Below are 19235 nucleotides of genomic sequence, written 5' to 3'. Positions count from 1 at the left end.
ATATACATAACAAAATTTCAAGAAGTGTCTCAATCTTGAGATAAGTAAAACACATTCTGGACCACAAATCACTCCACATTCTCTATTGTTCCCTGATTGGACCGTATTTGAATTACTGTGCAGAGGTTTGGAACAATACTTACAAATGTTCGCTATCATCAATCTTTATATTAAAAAAAAAAGGGCCATAAGGATAATCCATAAAACTGGTTACAGAGATCATACAAATCCACTATTCTTAAAATCAAAAATTCTAACATTCACAGATCTGGTTCATTTTCTCACTGCACAAATTATATATAAAGCAATAAATAACCTGCTTCCTGACAATATTCTAAAAATGTTTTCTAAAAGGGAACGGGGATACAATTTCAGGGGGGAATTAAATTTAAAACATCCTCGTATCCGTACAACATTAAAAAGTTTTGCATCTCTGTGTGTGGAGTGAAGCTGTGGAACAGACTAAGTAAAGATATGAAGCAATGTCAGAGCATGGCGCAGTTTAAAAAGCGGTTTAAGGATATGGTTTTTACAGGGTACAGGGAAAAGGTAGAGATTTGATAGGGTGTTCTTGTCTAATATTTTCATGTGTGTGCGGGTGCACGGGTATGTTGGTATGGGTGGGTGTGTGTGTTTGTTTGTTTGTTTGTTTGTTTGTTTGTTTGTTTGTTTGTTTGTTTGTTTGTTTGTTTGTGTGTGTGTGTGTGTATATATATATGTTGTGTATCCTTGAGGTGTTAGAAAATGTGTATATGTGTATACGTATGTATGTATGTATGTATGTATGTATGTATGTATATATATATATATATATATATATATATATATATATATATATATATATATATACATATATATATATATATATATATATATAAAAAACATTACACATAACATATAATGTAATTGCAAGGAGGTATTTCTCTAGTCTATTGATACTAGATAGTGGAAAAGGGGTGGGATTAAACAAGCTTATGCTTCTTCCTGCTCCTTTTTGAACATGAACGTTATTTGGAGTTGTGGTTGCTCGTTTTCCTTTTGTTTTGCTTTGTTCATTTGTCTCTTTTAATTGTATTTTGTTGTACTTTTTCAACATGTTCAAAATAAATATTCAATCAATCAATCAATCAAACGTTGCCTAGCAACCGGGCTGCCTAGCAACCGGGCTGCCTAGCAACCGGGCTAGACAGTTGGAAACGTTTCATACAGCTTTGTTTGACAGAAATGAAGGACAAAATCTTTTGTTCATTTGTTTGTTTGTTTCTACATGAGCTTTAATTTGATAAGTATCTGAGGCTGACTGTGAAATCATGATTATTGGGCTTCACTTCTGAATGTTAACTAGAAAAGAGTAATAATTAAGCAGAACCCCTTCAAACTCACTTAAAAGTATGTGAAGAGAAGATTCCCCCTGGTGGAAAAAAAAACAAACAAACAAAAAAAAACAACAACAATTAGGGAACAGTAAAATCCAATCTCTACAGCCTTAAACAACAAATAATAGTAATAAAATAATATCTAAACCACAGAGAAGAGTATACACTAGAGCAGGAGTGTCGAACTCCAGACCTTGAGGGCCGGTGTCCTGCAAGTTTTAAATATCACCCTGGGTCAACACACCTGAAACAAATGATTAGTTCATTACCACAGTGTAAAATCTAATTAGTTCCCAGAACTCAAAAGAATTGAGGAAACTCGTTGCCTCAAAAAACTAAGTAAAGCTTACTTAAGATGACTGTTAGGACAACTTATACAGTGCAAGTCTACAGTATTAAGAATAACTTGATATTTCTGTCTGTACAATACTAATTGTTTACCTACTGACAAACATTTCAAGTTCAACTAAATGAAAAAACAATTTGTGGTAACCTGAATATGATTAAAAATGATTAACAACACTTTTTGTAATGATGTTAAAATCAGCCCAACTTTTATTTTCAAACACAAAGTATAACAGCCAACATACTGGACACTGTTCTGCTGAACAACAAACAATTATATTGCCATCACTGTTATACTCTTACGATGAAACAAAGTCTAAGATGTAATTATTCTGAAAATAAGTTTAGGCCTACCACAACTTTGTTTTGTACTTACATTACTTATATAATCAAAATGAAATACTTGTTGTTCTGTCACAAGTGCAGTCTCTAATTTAAACAACACATTCTTTTTGCATTCCAACACATGAGCTGGAATGTTGTAATATTTTAAGGATGGCTTGTTTCCAGTCCAGGCATTACTGCCTGAATGACTATCATGGATCGAGGTGATCCAAATGTAGGTGCAGAAGAAAGTCTTTAACTTCCCTTAAGTACAGTGCCAGTGGATGTGGGTTGGAGATGCAATGAGCTTGAACCTGCAGGCGACCATCTTCACTCACCACACCATCTGTGACGAAGCACTCATCTCTCCTGGTGTCCTGCAAGCAAACAATCATATTTTTTTGGACATGAACTTAATTGCTTTCTTAAAACATTTTTTTCTGCATTTGGTATAAAACAGACTCCAATTTAGACAATCTCAGGCTCCCTCCCCACCGGAGAGGTGACATTCAATGTCCCAATTGTCAGTCTGGATAGCCGTGACCACCACCCAACATACAATAATGTCATGAAAGCATCATTTTAAAAAGGGCTATGCAAACATGGCCAATAACTTTCATTCTAATGATGTGCAAAATGATTTGGGCACAAAACAAATTTTGCTGTTAGAAAACTTGCAGACTTCACTATATACAGTGTAGACCCTCTAAACTAAGTTTGGGGGATGTGATCTTTCAAGAAATGCAGACCAAACTGTTGTTGTTTGTTTACTTACACAGCATGTCTTGTAGAATTAACTGGAGTCACCAGCAACAGCATAGTGCAGTCATATCTCAAGTCTAATAACAGAAGACAGGAAAAGATCAGTGAAGAAACAACTTCCCCAAACCAAAGCACAAATAAAACAGGCTGATCTAAAGTATGATTAAAGTTCAGCATGATTGATATAAATGTCACTGACAGTTGCTAATATATTGGAAAACCAAAATACTTACCACTGAGTTGATGTCTTTCTGTCCAACAACAGGAGTGCTGGTCCCGAGCCTCAAAGACAGTAAGAAGCAAGCAGAGGGAGAAAAAACAGAACTTTTTTTCAGAAACCAAATTGATCCTTAATGGCTGTGCAATAATTGTAACATAGAGTCTACTTATGTTGTTAAATAAAGGCTAGATTTGACATTAATAGATGTCACAGATGGTCAAAAGCTGCCACAAAGCATGAAAAAAATTTTCACACGTGAAGTCAAAACTTTCTGGGAAGTTGAGTATATTGGATGTTTAATGGTAGAAACAGACTTTTTAGACTTCTAGAGACTGACTGATGTTAGTTTAAATCAAATCTGAATCCGATGTGCTTATCTTTCTAGTTGTGGTCTGCACAGATGTCAGGTTTTTAAAACGCCAGACCCGACGACAGCGCCTAAGGTGGTGCTGGACCGAGGGAACCGCCAGCTCTCCCTCAGAGATGGAGAGGAGGGGGGGTTGATACCTGTTGTGATATTTTGATACCATGGTAGCATTTACAGGATATTGTTTTATAGTGATATTATACAGGAAAACTGTTACTCAATAAGGCCCATTTACTAGTTGTTTTTCTCTTTCTCTGTGACCCAAGAATTGATGTGTAAGACTCACAGGCTGGTACCCCAAGGTCGAAAATACCACAGAGACGAGACCACTCCCTTACTCCCATCCTCCCTTCCTTATCCTTTAGAAAAGAGCTTGTTAAAGGCCAGGTGGTTTGTTTCAGAATTCACTAATGAAAGAACTCTGTATTCTATGTCTAGGAGTGTATTTTGCTGGGATGATCATAAATTGTAGCTGAACTGATAAACTACACAAAGGATACTTCTTTGCTCAGAAGGCAGGAAGACGTTTCCTTATTTGGTCTGTACCGGTTTGAACTGAGAACCTGCTGACACACGAACCTTTTTTCCCTCTATATAAACTGTTGTATACTGAATAAACCTTTGAGTTGATTTTGGAAGAGCAACCTGAAGCAGTTTCTGTATCATTTTGTTCTCCTAACTGCTCCTGACATCGTAACTAACCCAGCTGAACGGCATACCTGAGCGTTACTTTGAATAATTAGGAATCTTATAAGGAAAGGACAAAACTCTGCTTATCGGTGCTCACGCCTTGGAGGAAACCCGATCCACGGAGAAACCCGGGACGGAGATTTCTTTCAATTTGGTGTCAGAAGTGGGATCGGCTGACGAAGGTAAATACACGTCTTTAATATTTATATGGGACTGTATTATACCTCTCTCAGTGATTGATCTATAATGAAACGGGATATGTTGACGAAGTTTCACTTAGTGATCCAGAGAGATACACTGACGACTTCCTTAGTCCCCGAATAAAGTAAATTAAAAGCAGAAAGACACAGGAGATTGCCTGTTGTATTGCAAGAAGTTGCTCGTTAAGTGAGAAATTGCTCACCCAAACAAAAATTGCTAGCAATAAATTTAAAGTAACCTCAGCTGTGCCGCAGCAAAATACTAACATAAATCCTTCAAGCGTGTAAACCCCTCTGGAAATCACTGAACATGGGTCAGAATAATTCAAAGACCACAGACAGGTCCGATAAAAAATCGAAATTACCTGTAAAACCAAAAAAAATAAAATATAAAGCAACAAATAACGGCTCAGTACGACTCCCACTTCCGGTTACGTGTAACCCACGTCCGCGAATCGGTGAAGACTTCCATGATTACGTATCCAGAACATGTGGAAGTGCTTATGTGACTGACTTTGTTTACAACTTAAGAACTGTAAGTTCAATGCATTTTAATTTATTTCCGGAGCCTTATCCCGAACGATTATCGCCAGAAAACAGGTCAGTAGAAATGTTGAATATCATTTGTGATAAGAAAAGTAGTCTGCTTAAACAGTCCTGTAGAAAATATATGATAGAATGCCGCGACGTGATACATCGAATGTTACCGCTATGGAAAAAGGGACCGGAACCAGGTGTAGATGCTTTAACATCAAATAAAACTAGTGCAGGCTCTAGCATAGAAAATAAATCTACCGCAGGAAAAGCTAGTCTTGCATGCTCAGCCGTTCAGCCTACAGCCCCACACCCTTACGATGAGACCGAATTAATAGTCGCTGTAGCAGCTGCACGTAAACAATGTCAGCATTCTGATCCAACCAGCTTAAAAGAAAGTGACAAAAAACCTGAATCACATGCAACGGATCTTAGCCACCTAATTGAACAAGATCAGGAAAAACAATATATACGCCGCGAGGAAGAATTAGCAGAACATAGAAAAAGAGAAAAACTTTTGAAAGAAGAATGTGAGGAACTTATGAAAAACAATTTAGACGACTATGAAGAAAAACTTTTGCATCAGGCAGTGTCCACGATAGACACCCACATGAAACGCCACGATATCGTAGCTAGAGGTTTAGAGGTAGCTAAAGAAATACCTGTTACCCGAACTTTAATAAAGACTTATCTAAAAGGAAAAAAGGAAAAACAAAGCCAGAATGACAAAGGTCCTTACGCCAACACTCGCAGTAATAAACAAACAGAACCAAAATCTAGTGACGTCAATGACACTTACCCCTTTATGATAATAGGAGATCAGTGTTGTATTCAGCCCCCTAAAATCTCAGAATTAGTGGTAACTATTAAAGAGCTTCCCGATCCTCTTAAAAATCCTACAGCCTTTGTCTCTGCATTACAGAGAAGTACCAGATATCACCATTTGGGTGGTCCAGATTACAGGTACATATTGTGTCAATGCATTCCTGGAGTAACCGAGTCACAACTCATAAGAGAGATAGGTGAATTAGACCCAAAGCATGATAAAGCATCCACAACTGCAGAGTTTTTGTGGGTAAATAATGACAAAATCACAGATTTCTTTAAGAATCTAAAGAAATTCCTGCTAACAATGTCCAGAGACAAAATTGACTTAAATGCAGTAACTATGTGTAAACAGAAGCCGGATGAATCTATCCTAGTATTCATAAAACGCTTTATGCACTGTTGGACTAACGAGGCATGCATGCCAGAGGATGGTAATGATCAGATTTTCATTACTACCTTTTTGAACAATATCCACCCTGAATGCTCTCAGTTGCTAAAAGTGACAGCTACTGATAATCTCTACGAACTGAGTAAAGATGCTTTCTTAAAGCTTGTACAACTGAAGGCCAGTGCAGACCTTTTTCCTACTACCACAAAAGCTAAAAGTGTTAAGATGATGTTGAATTTTGATGTTGAAGGCTCAGAAGAAAGTGAGAAACTAATGTATGCAGGATCACCCGCTCCAGCACAGCAAGGAAGTTTCAGAGGACAGAAATATAAGAGTGGAGATGTGTGTTTTTGCTGTGGAAAGATAGGACATTGGTCCAGGGAGTGTCGATTTGCAGCTTCCAACAGGGCACACGCGCCTCGACCACAGAACGCAGTACAAGTTCCTGCCACTAGGTGTCAGCGGAGCTCTTCCAGTCAAGGTAACTGGCAACCACAAGAAGCACGCAATAATGGCCCCACATTTAGGCAGCAGCCTTACAACCCGCATTATAACCCACAAGATAGACAAGCTAGAGGTGCAAATTTAGTTCAGTTTTCCAGTAGCCGCAGAAACCCAGAGCATGAATCAGAATGGGAAAGGGTGCGTTACAATTCTCACCATGATCTTTTCCCATCACCTGATAATCCCTGGCTGGACCGCCAATAGGGAGGCCCAGGTGAGGATGAGGGACAGCAGTGTGAAGCACTACACACGATGCTGCATTTGCAACTGTCCCCTAACACAGAGCACTTGCCCATGCTACAGGTAGAAATAGATGGTAAGAAATACCCATTTTTAGTGGATAGTGGAGCCACTAAAAGTTCACTGTCTGGAAAATTTTATAATGGGCCTGTTTCCTCTGTGTGCATCAACACTATGGGAATTAATGGAACTGTAGTGCAATGCCCCAAAACTCATTCTCTAAAGACACGTTGGGGCCCAAAACCAGATGAAATCACATATCATCCATTTGTAATTATTCCAAACTCGCCTGTGAATTTATTAGGCAGGGATTTAATGGCAAAAATGAATTTGTGTATTTCATTTAACACAAAGGGTGAAATGTTTGCTGATACTGATAACAGTTATGTGTTCTCTGCCCTATGCACCAACATTATGGAGAAGGAACAGCCTCTGTGTCAGCTGGACGCCTCAGCAGAGAATGAACTCAACACCTTTTTGTCTGGTATTCCACGTCACACACTGTGCCAAAAACGTGTACAAAAACCACTGCCAGGTAATCCCATATCTGGGAGCCACACTTTTGTTTCTCTCACACTGTTTAACAACATGATAACTGCTCACACCAGTGAAGGTCAAACAGTGGTTTTGTCACATAACTCAGACATAGGTTATGACATAACTACACCATGTCGACACATAGATCTAACCTACCCTATCCACTGTACTATTTCTGCAGTTACGTTGCCAGCTGAATACCAGAATATGACATTATGGTCTAAAGGTGAGAATGATGTAGGATTTATTGACTGCACACCTTATCACGCACAGCTAAAAAACAACAAGCCAGTATATGTCAAGCAATATCCCATTTCTGCCGAAAAAGCCTCAGCCCTAGATGTCATCATAGGAGATTTATTGACTACAGGAGTAATAAAGCCCACAGTATCTCCATATAATACTCCTGTCAATCCTGTGCCAAAGCCTAACAAACCTGGCGTATGGCGTTTTACACAAGACTTAAGACAAATTAATGCAGTCATTATGCCTCTGCCACCTCTGGTTCCAGACGTCCCCAGCATATTGACATCTATTCCATCCACAGCCACACATTTTACCGTGGTGGATTTGTGTTCCGCCTTTTTCTCAGTACCTGTGCATGAAGACACACAGCCGTTATTTGCATTCACACATAGAAATAAGCAGTACACTTGGACTCGTCTGCCTCAAGGCATGGTAGATAGCCCTGCTGCTTTCTCAATGGTGATCCGTGCTACCCTGGACAGCTTTACTCCTCCTGAGGGCTGTACTCTGATCCAGTATGTGGACGATCTCCTCCTCTGTGCTCCGAGTGAGGAATTATGTCAAACTGCTACACACATGCTTCTCCAGCACCTCCAAAAGACTGGCCACAAAGCATCAGCAAAGAAAATGCAGTACTGTCAGACTTCTGTTCAATATTTGGGATTCACACTGTCTCACGGAAAACGTTCCATGACTGCAGACAGGGTCAAAGCTGTGACCTCCGTCCCTCGGCCCACTACACAGAAGGAAATGTTGTCCTTCCTGGGCATGGTGAACTATTGCAGACAGTGGATACCAGACTGTTCTTTTCATGACCACATTCTGCGTGACTGTTGTAAAAAAGACAAGCCTCCTCGAATACTGTGGTCCACAGAAATGACTGCCTCTTTCAATGCATTAAAGGGAGCGCTGACCTCCGCCCCTTGTTTGGGTCTGCCTGACTACCACTTACCATTCCATCTGTATGTCACAGAGAACGGCACAACCTGCACAGGTGTACTGGCCCAAGAGCATGGCAGTGGCTACCGTCCAGTAGCCTTCTATTCAAAGGTGCTGCCTGTAGTTGTTCAGGGAATGCCGGCCTGCCTAAGGGCAGTAGCAGCTTGCTCTATCATGATAAGGGACTGCGGGAAGCTTACACTCTCACATGACACTATTCTACACACCAATCACCAGGTCACGACCATTCTAGCAAACATAACTACACAACATATGACTGCACAACGTCGCTCAGGTTATGAAGCTACACTGACCTCCACAGCAAATCTCACTATAAAGGCGAGCAGCACACCCAATTCGCCAGCACATTTATTGATCCGTATGCTGTGTTCTTCTGACCGACAGGATGGCTCAGACAGGCTTGACGATCATGACTGCATGACACGTATACAGGAATCCACAGCACCACGTCCAGATTTAGAGCAAACACCTATCCCAGACTCAGCCACGGTTTATGTGGACGGGTCCTGTTCAAGGCCGAATGACAACTCATTTCTTTGTGGCTATTCAGTGGTGACATTGCCTGACATCATACTAGAGGCTCACTCATTACCATTTCACTCAGCACAAAAAGCAGAGCTCATGGCTTTAATACGCGCCTGTGAGCTCCATTTGGATAAGCGTGTGACAATTTACACAGACAGCCGCTATGCGTTTGGTGTCGTACATGACTTTGGCACATTGTGGAGACAAAGAGGATTTAGATCTGCTGATGGAAAACCGATTGCTAATTCTGATCTTGTGCAGAGACTTTTGCAGGCTATACAGCTACCATCGGCCGTTGCAGTTGTAAAAACGAAAGGACACAGTACAGCTGACACAGACGAAGCAACAGGTAATGCCTTAGCAGACGTGACAGCCAAGGCTGCAGCTGCATCACAGCTCCCACCTCCACAGGAAGTATTATCTGTGCCCCTACAGCTGCCACTTGTTACACTCCCAGACTATTTAGACACAAATGTTGATTTAAAATTCATACAAGAGCAAGCCTCTGCATGTGATTACACCTATTGGGAGAATAATGTCACCCCAGCCATAAACTGTTCAGACTGCTTCCATCAGGAAGGAGGTTCTGCAGCATCCGGTCCCGTACCAGCAGACTGAGAGACAGCTTTTTCCATCAGGCCATCAGACTGCTGAACACGTCATAGACACCTCAGCTTCACTACTGGAACTTCAACATTATGCACTCCACACTGTATATAAATGCCACTTGTTTTGCACATATTCAACTCTGTATATTTTATATATTTTATTATTATTATTATTATTTTATTTTATTTTTTTACTATTTAATTTGTAAAAATGTGTACACACACACACACACACACACACACACACGTAGGAAAATGTTTAGTATACACATCCAGAAATGCATACACTATTATATATTGTACATATATTTATTAGTTTCAGGTTGGCCATTCTTGTATTTTGCTCGTTTGTGTTGTTGTGTTTGCACATCTCTGTTGCTTGTGGGGCTCGCACACAAGAATTTCACTCGCATGTGCTGTGCCAGTGTGCCTGCACATGTGATGTGACAATAAAAAGTGATTTGATTTGATTTGATTAATGACTGTACCTTAGATGACAGGGATGGCCTATATAAAAATCTTGAGGGTTTGATTGCCCTCCCATCTTCCCTGCTGCCAGTCCTTGTCCGACATTTTCACGGTGTGAGTCATGTCGGACGAAGAGGGGTAATAGGGGCAATAAAATCAAGATTTGTAATTGAGAAAACATTGCATGCAGTAAAAGCATATTAGCAACCTGTCTAACATGTGCACGAACTAATGTAGGAAAACCAAAAGCAAAACATCAGCATTTACCACAACCAGATTTTCCATTTCATACATTACAAATTGATTTTACACATATGCCAGCACAAGGAAGCATCAAGTACTTACTGGTAATAGTGGATCAATTTAGTAAATGGGTAGAAGCTTATCCAACCTCAAAAGAAACTGCACAAGTAGTCTGTCAAAAGTTGTGCAATGAAATAATACCCAGATTTGGAATACCTCACCAGATTAACAGTGATAGAGGACCCTCATTTACATCAGAAGTAATTCAAAAGTGTGCCAAAACCCTAGGAATAGACTGGAAATATCATGTGCCATACCACCCTCAGAGTTCAGGAGTTGTAGAAAGAATGAATAGGACCATAAAAAAATCGCCTGACTAAAGCAATGATAGAAACAGGAATGACCTGGGTCAAATTACTTCCTCAAATCCTCTGCGAGATTAGAATGACTCCATCCGCAGCAACCAAATTATCTCCATTTGAAATAATCATGGGAAGACCATTTCCAACACCATGGTCAGCTTCCAGAGGGGCACCGCTATTGGAAGGGGATATAGATACTGCATTGTCCGACTATGTCCACAATCTGGTAGAAACACTGAATAATAACTATCAGAAAGTTTGTCTTTCTCAGCCTCTCCCCTCCACAGATCCAACCCACAAGTGGAGACCAGGGGATGCGGTGTTGGTGAAGTCGCTAAAACCAAGGACACTCGGGGAGGCCGCGTTTTCCAGCCCCCAGACTGTACTGGCAGTGACGAGAACCAGCATCCTTACGGACGGACAACCTCAGTGGATACACGCCAGCAGGGTTAAGACCAGCCCAATCAGACCACCTCAGGCGTCGGATCAAGCAGACGACTACTCAGGCGGGCCAGCGCCGAGAACCAGAACAAATAAATACACACGGGTAGATGACATCTCCGGCAAGCCAGCGCCCGGATCCAATCCACCTACACACACGCAATCACTGATTAACACACAACGTCTGAAAGTGCCACAGCAAGGTACTCAAACATCCTGCAGGAATAGAAAGCCAAAAGTACCACATGATGTCTAACCTGATAAAGCTAGACTCATTCCATCCTGATAATGGAGAAAATGAAATGCCCATTGTCATCACACGGCGCTTATTCAATGTCTCTCGAACCTGGGACCAGGCCAGAAGACGACTGGAGAACTGTTTTTCATATATATTTAGGTTATTTATCATATCTATCGCATTAACCTTAGGATTTTTCTTTGCTATTTTGTATTGTAAACTGCAACCATGTTCACATTTCTGCAGGTCATATTTTGCTGACGATACCTCATGCTCTATTTTGCAAGACACCTACTTAATACGCTCTTCACGTTCCCTAAAATCAGTAAATGGCAACATAGACGCCACTAATAAACCATTTTATGCACCCTCTAGAGCAGGAGTTAACTCCTGGTATGAAAATGCTAGAACAGCTGCTCGTGATTTAGGAAACAGTAATTGTTATGTCTGTTCAAAGGGTAATCCAGAACAGGTTATAGTGGGATACCCAATCTCAGGTTTTCCCCTGACAAAGATGCTATTCAATAATGATAAAAAGGGGCCCTTAACAGCAATCATGATGGAAGTGCGAGCAGAACTAAGTCCTTTAGATTGTTTACTCATATACGCAGGACAAGTCTCTGGTACAGATGTCAGAATGATTGACAACACTTCCTACCCTTGCATGAAGCGCCCCGAAGACCGGACTGAACCTCTTTCGCCCCCAAAACAGATACGCCATCACCCAAATATCTCGATGATATGCATACACCGACCAAAGCTTAAAAACATAACTTATGACGCACAAAACTATACATTTTTTTCTGACTTTCCAGGAGCACGCTGTACCGAAACATGGTTATCAGCGAGTATTGACAGGACAGAAGATAGAGATATGTTTTCTTATATACAGGCATATGTTAGTAAGTATTCAGTAAAAATCTTGTATGCCCCCAACGCACTGAACGACTCATATTGGGGAGGCATATTAAAAGGCTATACAGCTTCGCGCCTGACCAGACCAATCCCACATGCTTATTGGATGTGCAATAATACCCTTAGAGTGGCTTTACCTGTTAATTGGACCGGTACCTGTGGTCTAGTAACTTTAGCTCAAGAACTACTAATACAACAAACCTCGGATTTGCCTGTATCCAGCAGACGTACAAAACGCTCCACTTACTCACATAACATTTACATAGATGCTATAGGAGTTCCACGCGGGATACCAAAGGAATTAAAGGCACAAGGAGAAATATCAGCAGGGTTTGCCTCAATACTACCTTGGATACAGGTAAACAAAAATGTAGCCTGGATCAATTATGTTTATTATCATCAGCAAAGACATACTAATTTGACCAATACGGCCCTTAAGGCCCTAGGAGAACAGATGTCTGCTACCTCTTTAATGACCATGCAAAATAGGATGGCCTTAGACATGCTGTTAGCTGAGAAAGGAGGTGTTTGCGCGATGTTTGGAGATGTTTGCTGTACTTTCATTCCCAATAATACCGCCCCTAACGGTTCATTCACACAAGCTATGAATAAACTTGAAGCATTACAGATAGAACTAAGAGCCAATGCAGGTCACGGTCAGTGGCTAGACAAGTGGCTGCAGGACACGTTTGGAAAATGGAAGGAACTAATTGTAGCTTTTGTAACCATTGTAGCATGTATTATTTTGTTTTTGATGATTATTGTCTGTTGTGTGATACCCTGTGTACGTTCAATGATAACCCGTATAGCTACTAGTACAGCTACTACTGATCGTGGCTCAAGAGTTGGGAGTTCGCCTTGTAATCGGAAGGTTGCCGGTTCGAGCCCCGGCTTGGACAGTCTCGGTCGTTGTGTCCTCGGGCAAGACACTTCACCCGTTGCCTACTGGTGGTGGTCAGAGGGCCCGGTGGCGCCAGTGTCCGGCAGCCTCGCCTCTGTCAGTGCGCCCCAGGGTGGCTGTGGCTACAATGTAGCTTGCCATCACCAGTGTGTGAATGTGTGTGTGAATGGGTGGATGACTGGATATGTAAAGCGCTTTGGGGTCCTTAGGGACTAGTAAAGCGCTATATAAATACAGGCCATTTACCATTTACTTCAATGTATTTGCAATTGGCACAAATTGACCCGGATTATGTGTCAGATGTCATCAATGATGATCCTGATGTATGTATTGAGCATTAGATTGGGAATTACTCGATTGTCCAAGAAGAGAATGAAGTTTTCTTCCTTTTCTTTTTTCTTTTTTTTTTAAATTTTGATATTAAGCTTGCTCGAAGGACCAGTTACATTTATGATTTGTTTCACATTTATGATTTGTCTTTATATTATGTTATTACATTCTGTCTTTATACTATGTTATCATTTCATGATAAAAGGGGGGAACTGTTGTGATATTTTGATACCATTTACAGGATATTGTTTTATAGTGATATTATACAGGAAAACTGTTACTCAATAAGGCCCATTTACTAGTTGTTTTTCTCTTTCTCTGTGACCCAAGAATTGATGTGTAAGACTCACAGGCTGGTACCCCAAGGTCGAAAATACCACAGAGACGAGACCACTTCCTTACTCCCATCCTCCCTTCCTTATCCTTTAGAAAAGAGCTTGTTAAAGGCCAGGTGGTTTGTTTCAGAATTCACTAATGAAAGAACTCTGTATTCTATGTCTAGGAGTGTATTTTGCTGGGATGATCATAAATTGTAACTGAAGAGATAAACTACACAAAGGATACTTCTTTGCTCAGAAGGCAGGAAGACGTTTCCTTATTTGGTCTGTACCGGTTTGAACTGAGAACCTGCTGACACACGAACCTTTTTTCCCTCTATATAAACTGTTGTATACTGAATAAACCTTTGAGTTGATTTTGGAAGAGCAACCTGAAGCAGTTTCTGTATCATTTTGTTCTCCTAACTGCTCCCGACATCGTAACTAACCCAGCTGAACGGCATACCTGAGCGTTACTTTGAATAATTAGGAATCTTATAAGGAAAGGACAAAACTCTGCTTATCGGTGCTCACGCCTTGGAGGAAACCCGATCCACGGAGAAACCCGGGACGGAGATTTCTTTCAATACCCCAGCAATGCCTCGAAGGGCGAGAGTCCAGTTGCTGATGACGTGCTTGCGTTGTGGGCATACTCCACCCAGGCCAACTGCTCGCTCCAGGTCGCTTGGTTCGATGATGCGACGCAACGCAACATGGCCTCCAGCTCTTGATTGGCCCTTTCGGTCTGACCATTAGTTTGGGGGTGGAACCCGGAGGACAAACTGACCTGAGCTCCCAATTCTGCACAGAACTCCTTCCAAACCCGTGAGGTGAACTGAGGGCGACGGTCGGAAACGATGTCCTGGGGTATGCCGTGGAGCCGAAACACATGCTGCGTCAGTAACTGGGCCGTCTCCAAGGCAGAAGGGAGCTTGGGCAGAGCAATGAAGTGGGCGGCCTTGGAAAAACGGTCAATAATGGTTAGAATGGAGGTGTTACTTGAAGAGGGAGGCAAGCCGGTGACGAAGTCCAGGGCGATGTGCGACCATGGGCGTTTTGGAGTGGGTAACGGTCGCAGGAGGCCAGAAGCAGGTGAGTTGGAGGTTTTGTTCCGTGCACACACCAGGCATGCCGCAACATAGTTCTGGACATCGAGAACAAGAGAGGGCCACCAAAACAAACGTCGTAGAAAGGAGACAGTGCGATTTTTACCTGGGTGGCACGAAAACTTGGCAGTATGTGCCCAGTGAATGACCTGACTATGCGCTGTGGCCGGAACATAAAGTTTCCCTTTCGGGCCCGTGCCAGGGTCGGGCTCCTGTCGCTGGGCGTCCCTGACCACCTTTTCAATCTCCCATGTCAGTGCACCCACGATGCAGGTGGGGGGCAGGATGGGTTTTTCCTTCTCGTCCTCATTGGTCACGGGTGCGAACTGGCGCGACAACGCGTCTGGCTGGTGTGTTCACACCGAACGCGATGGACGCGAATAAAACGCCCCAAACGCCCCTAATTTGATGCGTGTACATTCGCGTCTCAACGCGTGTCCAAGAAAAATCCATCGCGCGTCAACCGGAAATGTGGGAGGAATGTGGGAGGGAGTTGTGCCAGACCGGTATCTTTGCAAGATGGCAGCTATCGAGCTAGCGCTTGAAGAGAGAGTCTCCCTTCTCTATGTACTGTGGAGAGCAGAGCAGCAGCGTAAAAGACGTCCTCGCCGTACCTGGGTCCATCAGGTCCTCCAGAGGCATGAGCAGTTTGGTGAGTTTCACCACTTGCTCCAGGAGCTAGGAAACACTACAACAAGTACAACATATTCTTCAGTTTTAATATGTGACCATACTGTGCAGACTGCTGATGAGTTACACGGTTACATTTCATTAATCATTGTTAAACTAAAGTGGTAAGCAGTTACTTTATCCTTTCACTTAAAATTTCCAGGAAAAACACTACCTTGGCTACTTTTGTGCTTACATTTGATCTATGCTGGGTCACTACTTTTGCACTATAATGCTGCTGCTGACACCTTGGTTCACACTGACAACTAGAAAAAAGCTGATAGGAAAAGAAGGATGGAAAATGCCTGGAATTTAGTTACACTTGCAAATACTGCTTCCTCCAAACTGCAAGCATCAATAAAATGTTACAGTATTGTTTTCTAGATCTGTGCATATATCCTTATTGGTAGTTTTCTCGAAATAGAAGATCTTCATTTAAAAAAAACCAAACTCTGATAACATTGCTGAAGCTAGCGCCCACCCCTACTGCACGTACTGCAAATATAAAACTGATATATACTTACATCATGAAGCAGTTGATGTCTGGTTTCCGACAAATACAGTAAAGAGGTGCGTTCTCCCCCTCCTTACCAGTGTTCTCAGGCACTGGTACATGGTCAGTGTCAGACACTTCACTGTCCTACAACATACCACATAGGACCACATTAGAAATGACATGAATGTAGACATGCTAATTATACCTGGCTAAATGGATGCAGTAACAAAATGTTACTTAACTACTCTAGTTATTAGTTTCCAGATGTGTGCAGTTGCTCCAGTCTTACTGACAGTATACTGTTTCAAACACCAGTGCCAACATTTTATTTTTTAAATCTTAGTATGATTCTGCACCAAGACTTGTGGCCTGTTGCTCGGTAACTTATTGTCTGACTACATTAACTACAGTTCATAAACATCATTCATTTTCTCCTACTTATTTTATTCAGGTTGTATTCCAGCTGTCATAGGGCAAAAGTACACCCTGGACAGGTCGCCAGTCTGTTGGAGGGTTATTAGAGAGACTCAGACAACCACTCACACCAACAGCAACTAACCTAACCCCGCGCATGTCTTTGGAGTTCAACACCAGTCTGGCCGAATCACAGATAAGCAGGGTGTCTGTGCTGCAGAGCACAGCTGTGTCAGAGACTCTCGACATCAATGTAGCGTTAAGGATGCGGAGCGATGGGTGCACTAACACAATGTAAATATTAAAGTTCTCGCCATTGTCAATATGCTGTTGCGCCCTTGTTCGTATTATTGCAACCATATCTCTAGTCTAGCTTACCCTAAAAGCTTGGAGAGAATTGGTCTGTTAATAAACGCGATCGATTGTTTGGGACTGCTCTAGCCATCACGTCGCATAAACAACTCTACTTCCGGTGGGAAAACTAATTAAGGGTAAAGTCGCACTAATAACACCTACCACTCACGTTCATAAACATACACTATGATCACTTCCGCGCAGTAACGTTGTAATAAATATAATCCCCGGTAAAGTCAATTAGCGAACACTACTGGCATGTAATGCCAATGGCGACCATTTCACAAACTGTAGAAAATGCTCAAAATGTTGTCGGCACCAAAAGTGAAGGGCTGACAGTTGTGTTTATATACGAACCGTAAGCGCTAATGTTGGTTAGCATCAGCTAAAGCGAGGAAGTTTGACACTTGCAGAGACAGTGAACGCAGAGAGAGCTTAAAAACGCATTGTGGGGTTTTTTTGTTTAGTCTTTGCTTCGTTGCGTTGATTTGGGATTTGATTTTTTTTTTTTTTGCATTAAGACGTTGCACACAAAATTACAGATATAACGGTGACTTAGCTGCTCGTTGGATAAACCCATGGACCTTAGAAAAGATCAACACTACTCGGATGTAAGCACCCGTGTATAACACAATAGGCAAAATTACGCTTGCTAACCTTTCCACATCACAGGCTTCACATTAAATAAACATTTTTTCAAATACTCACCATGATCTGAGACCGTTTAAATATTTTGTTACTCTGAAAATATGGCAGTATGAAGCTAAACCTTTAGCTTGACGGCTAAAGCAATGCTAAGATTTACACGGAAACGATCAGCGGACATCGTCAAAGTACTATTGGTCTACATTCTTCTTCTATGGTAGCAGCCTGGGCAGAGTAACAGCCAACTTTAAACTGCGCCATCTGTTGGCACATATTACAGTAGAAAACATTATTGCGACAACACGTTTTTTGGGGAAAATAACAGAGATTGAAACTTTATTGATAATTTGTCCAAGTTGAAAAATGCCCTCCTCCAAAAATATCACGTGACAACCTCATTGCCTTACAGAATTATGACGTCACACACGTAGAATCTTACCACCATTCTTTCCTTTGATCCGTTGACCCTTAAAACCTATAAATAGGGGTGAAGAGCAACGACTTTTAGTCCGTTTCTCGCAGCCTTGATGTGTGCAGCATTGAACCGTTCGCCAGAAAAGCCTTTTGAAATATTTGGATCCTTTGCAGTTGTAACTGTATCCAGACCCAACATGTCTCAAACAAATCCAAAGGGACAAGAAGTTGACCCATACGCTCTTCCCTGGGATGAGCCACTAGACTCTTCCCTTTCCTCTCTTCCTTGGTGTGACCAAGTGGAACTAGAGGAAAAGCGTTTGGAAGAAATGGAGGATGAAGCGCTCAGAAACACAGAGAAGATTAAGTTCTTGATGGAGGAAAATGAGCGAAAGAGCGCTGAACTAAAAAAGTTGTCATACCAGCTTCAAGAAAAGGAAGCTATAATTGAGGAGAAACAACAAGATCTCCATGACATGGACAAAAAGAACCAGGAGCTCCAAGGAAAGCTTGATGAAGCCCTGCAACAAAATAAAAAACTTGTCCAAGAGAAGAAACAAGATGGCATGAAGAAGAGAGGGCTGCACAGCAATCTCCAAGAAATGGAGCTAATGTACAGTGTAGACAAAAAAAGGCTTGATCGCACACTGCAAGAAAATGAAAAGCTTCTCAAAGAGAAAAGGCAAAAGGAGTTAAAAGAGAAAGAAATGCATTCCAAGCTTCAGAGCATCAAGCAACACATTGAAAGCTTGCAAGGAAAGCTTGATCAAGCTCTGCGACAAAATAGAAAACTCCTCCAAGAGAAGATGCAAGACAGCACGAAGAAGAGAGGCCTGCACTCCAAGCTCCGAGACATGGAGCTAATGTACAGTGTAGACAAAAAAAGGCTTGATCGCACAGAGCAAGCAAATGAGAAGCTTCTCCAAGAGAAAAGGGAACAAGAAATCAAACAAAAAGAAATGGATTCCAATCTTCAGAGCATCAAGCAACAAAATGAAAGCTTGCAAGGAAAGCTTGATGAAGCTCTGCGACAGAATAAAGAAATCCTTCAAGAGAAAGAGCAGCTGGACAGAAAGCAGGGAGACATGGAGTGCCAACTCCAGCTCATGGAGGTAAACGACAGGATGCTGCAGGTAAAGTTCGAAGAGACACTGCACAAATATCAAGACCTGCTTCAAGAGAGAGAACAGCTGGTCAGTAAGCAGAGAGAAGAAAAACTTCTTCTCCAGGAGTTTGAGAAACAGGAGGCAACATCTAAAGTGCTGAAA

The 19235-nt window shown here is 41.7% G+C and overlaps 1 long non-coding RNA gene across 1 annotated transcript; it reads right to left on the bottom strand.

Moving 5' to 3' along the window:
• Window positions 1-1899: 1899 nt before the first annotated feature.
• LOC113011092 (uncharacterized) lies at window positions 1900-17883 on the bottom strand. The gene is made up of 5 exons (XR_013903302.1): window positions 17617-17883; window positions 16169-16284; window positions 3041-3089; window positions 2821-2884; window positions 1900-2422 (listed from the first exon to the last, which is right to left on the bottom strand). It is a non-coding gene; the product is annotated as an uncharacterized LOC113011092 (long non-coding RNA).
• Between the last annotated feature and the right edge of the window lie 1352 nt (window positions 17884-19235).

The sequence above is a fragment of the Astatotilapia calliptera genome, chromosome 18, assembly GCF_964374335.1.
Source record: "Astatotilapia calliptera chromosome 18, fAstCal68.1, whole genome shotgun sequence".
Classification (NCBI taxonomy): domain Eukaryota; kingdom Metazoa; phylum Chordata; class Actinopteri; order Cichliformes; family Cichlidae; genus Astatotilapia; species Astatotilapia calliptera.
The sequence above is the reverse complement of the archived record's forward strand: the minus strand, read 5'-3'. Positions and strand labels throughout refer to the sequence as shown.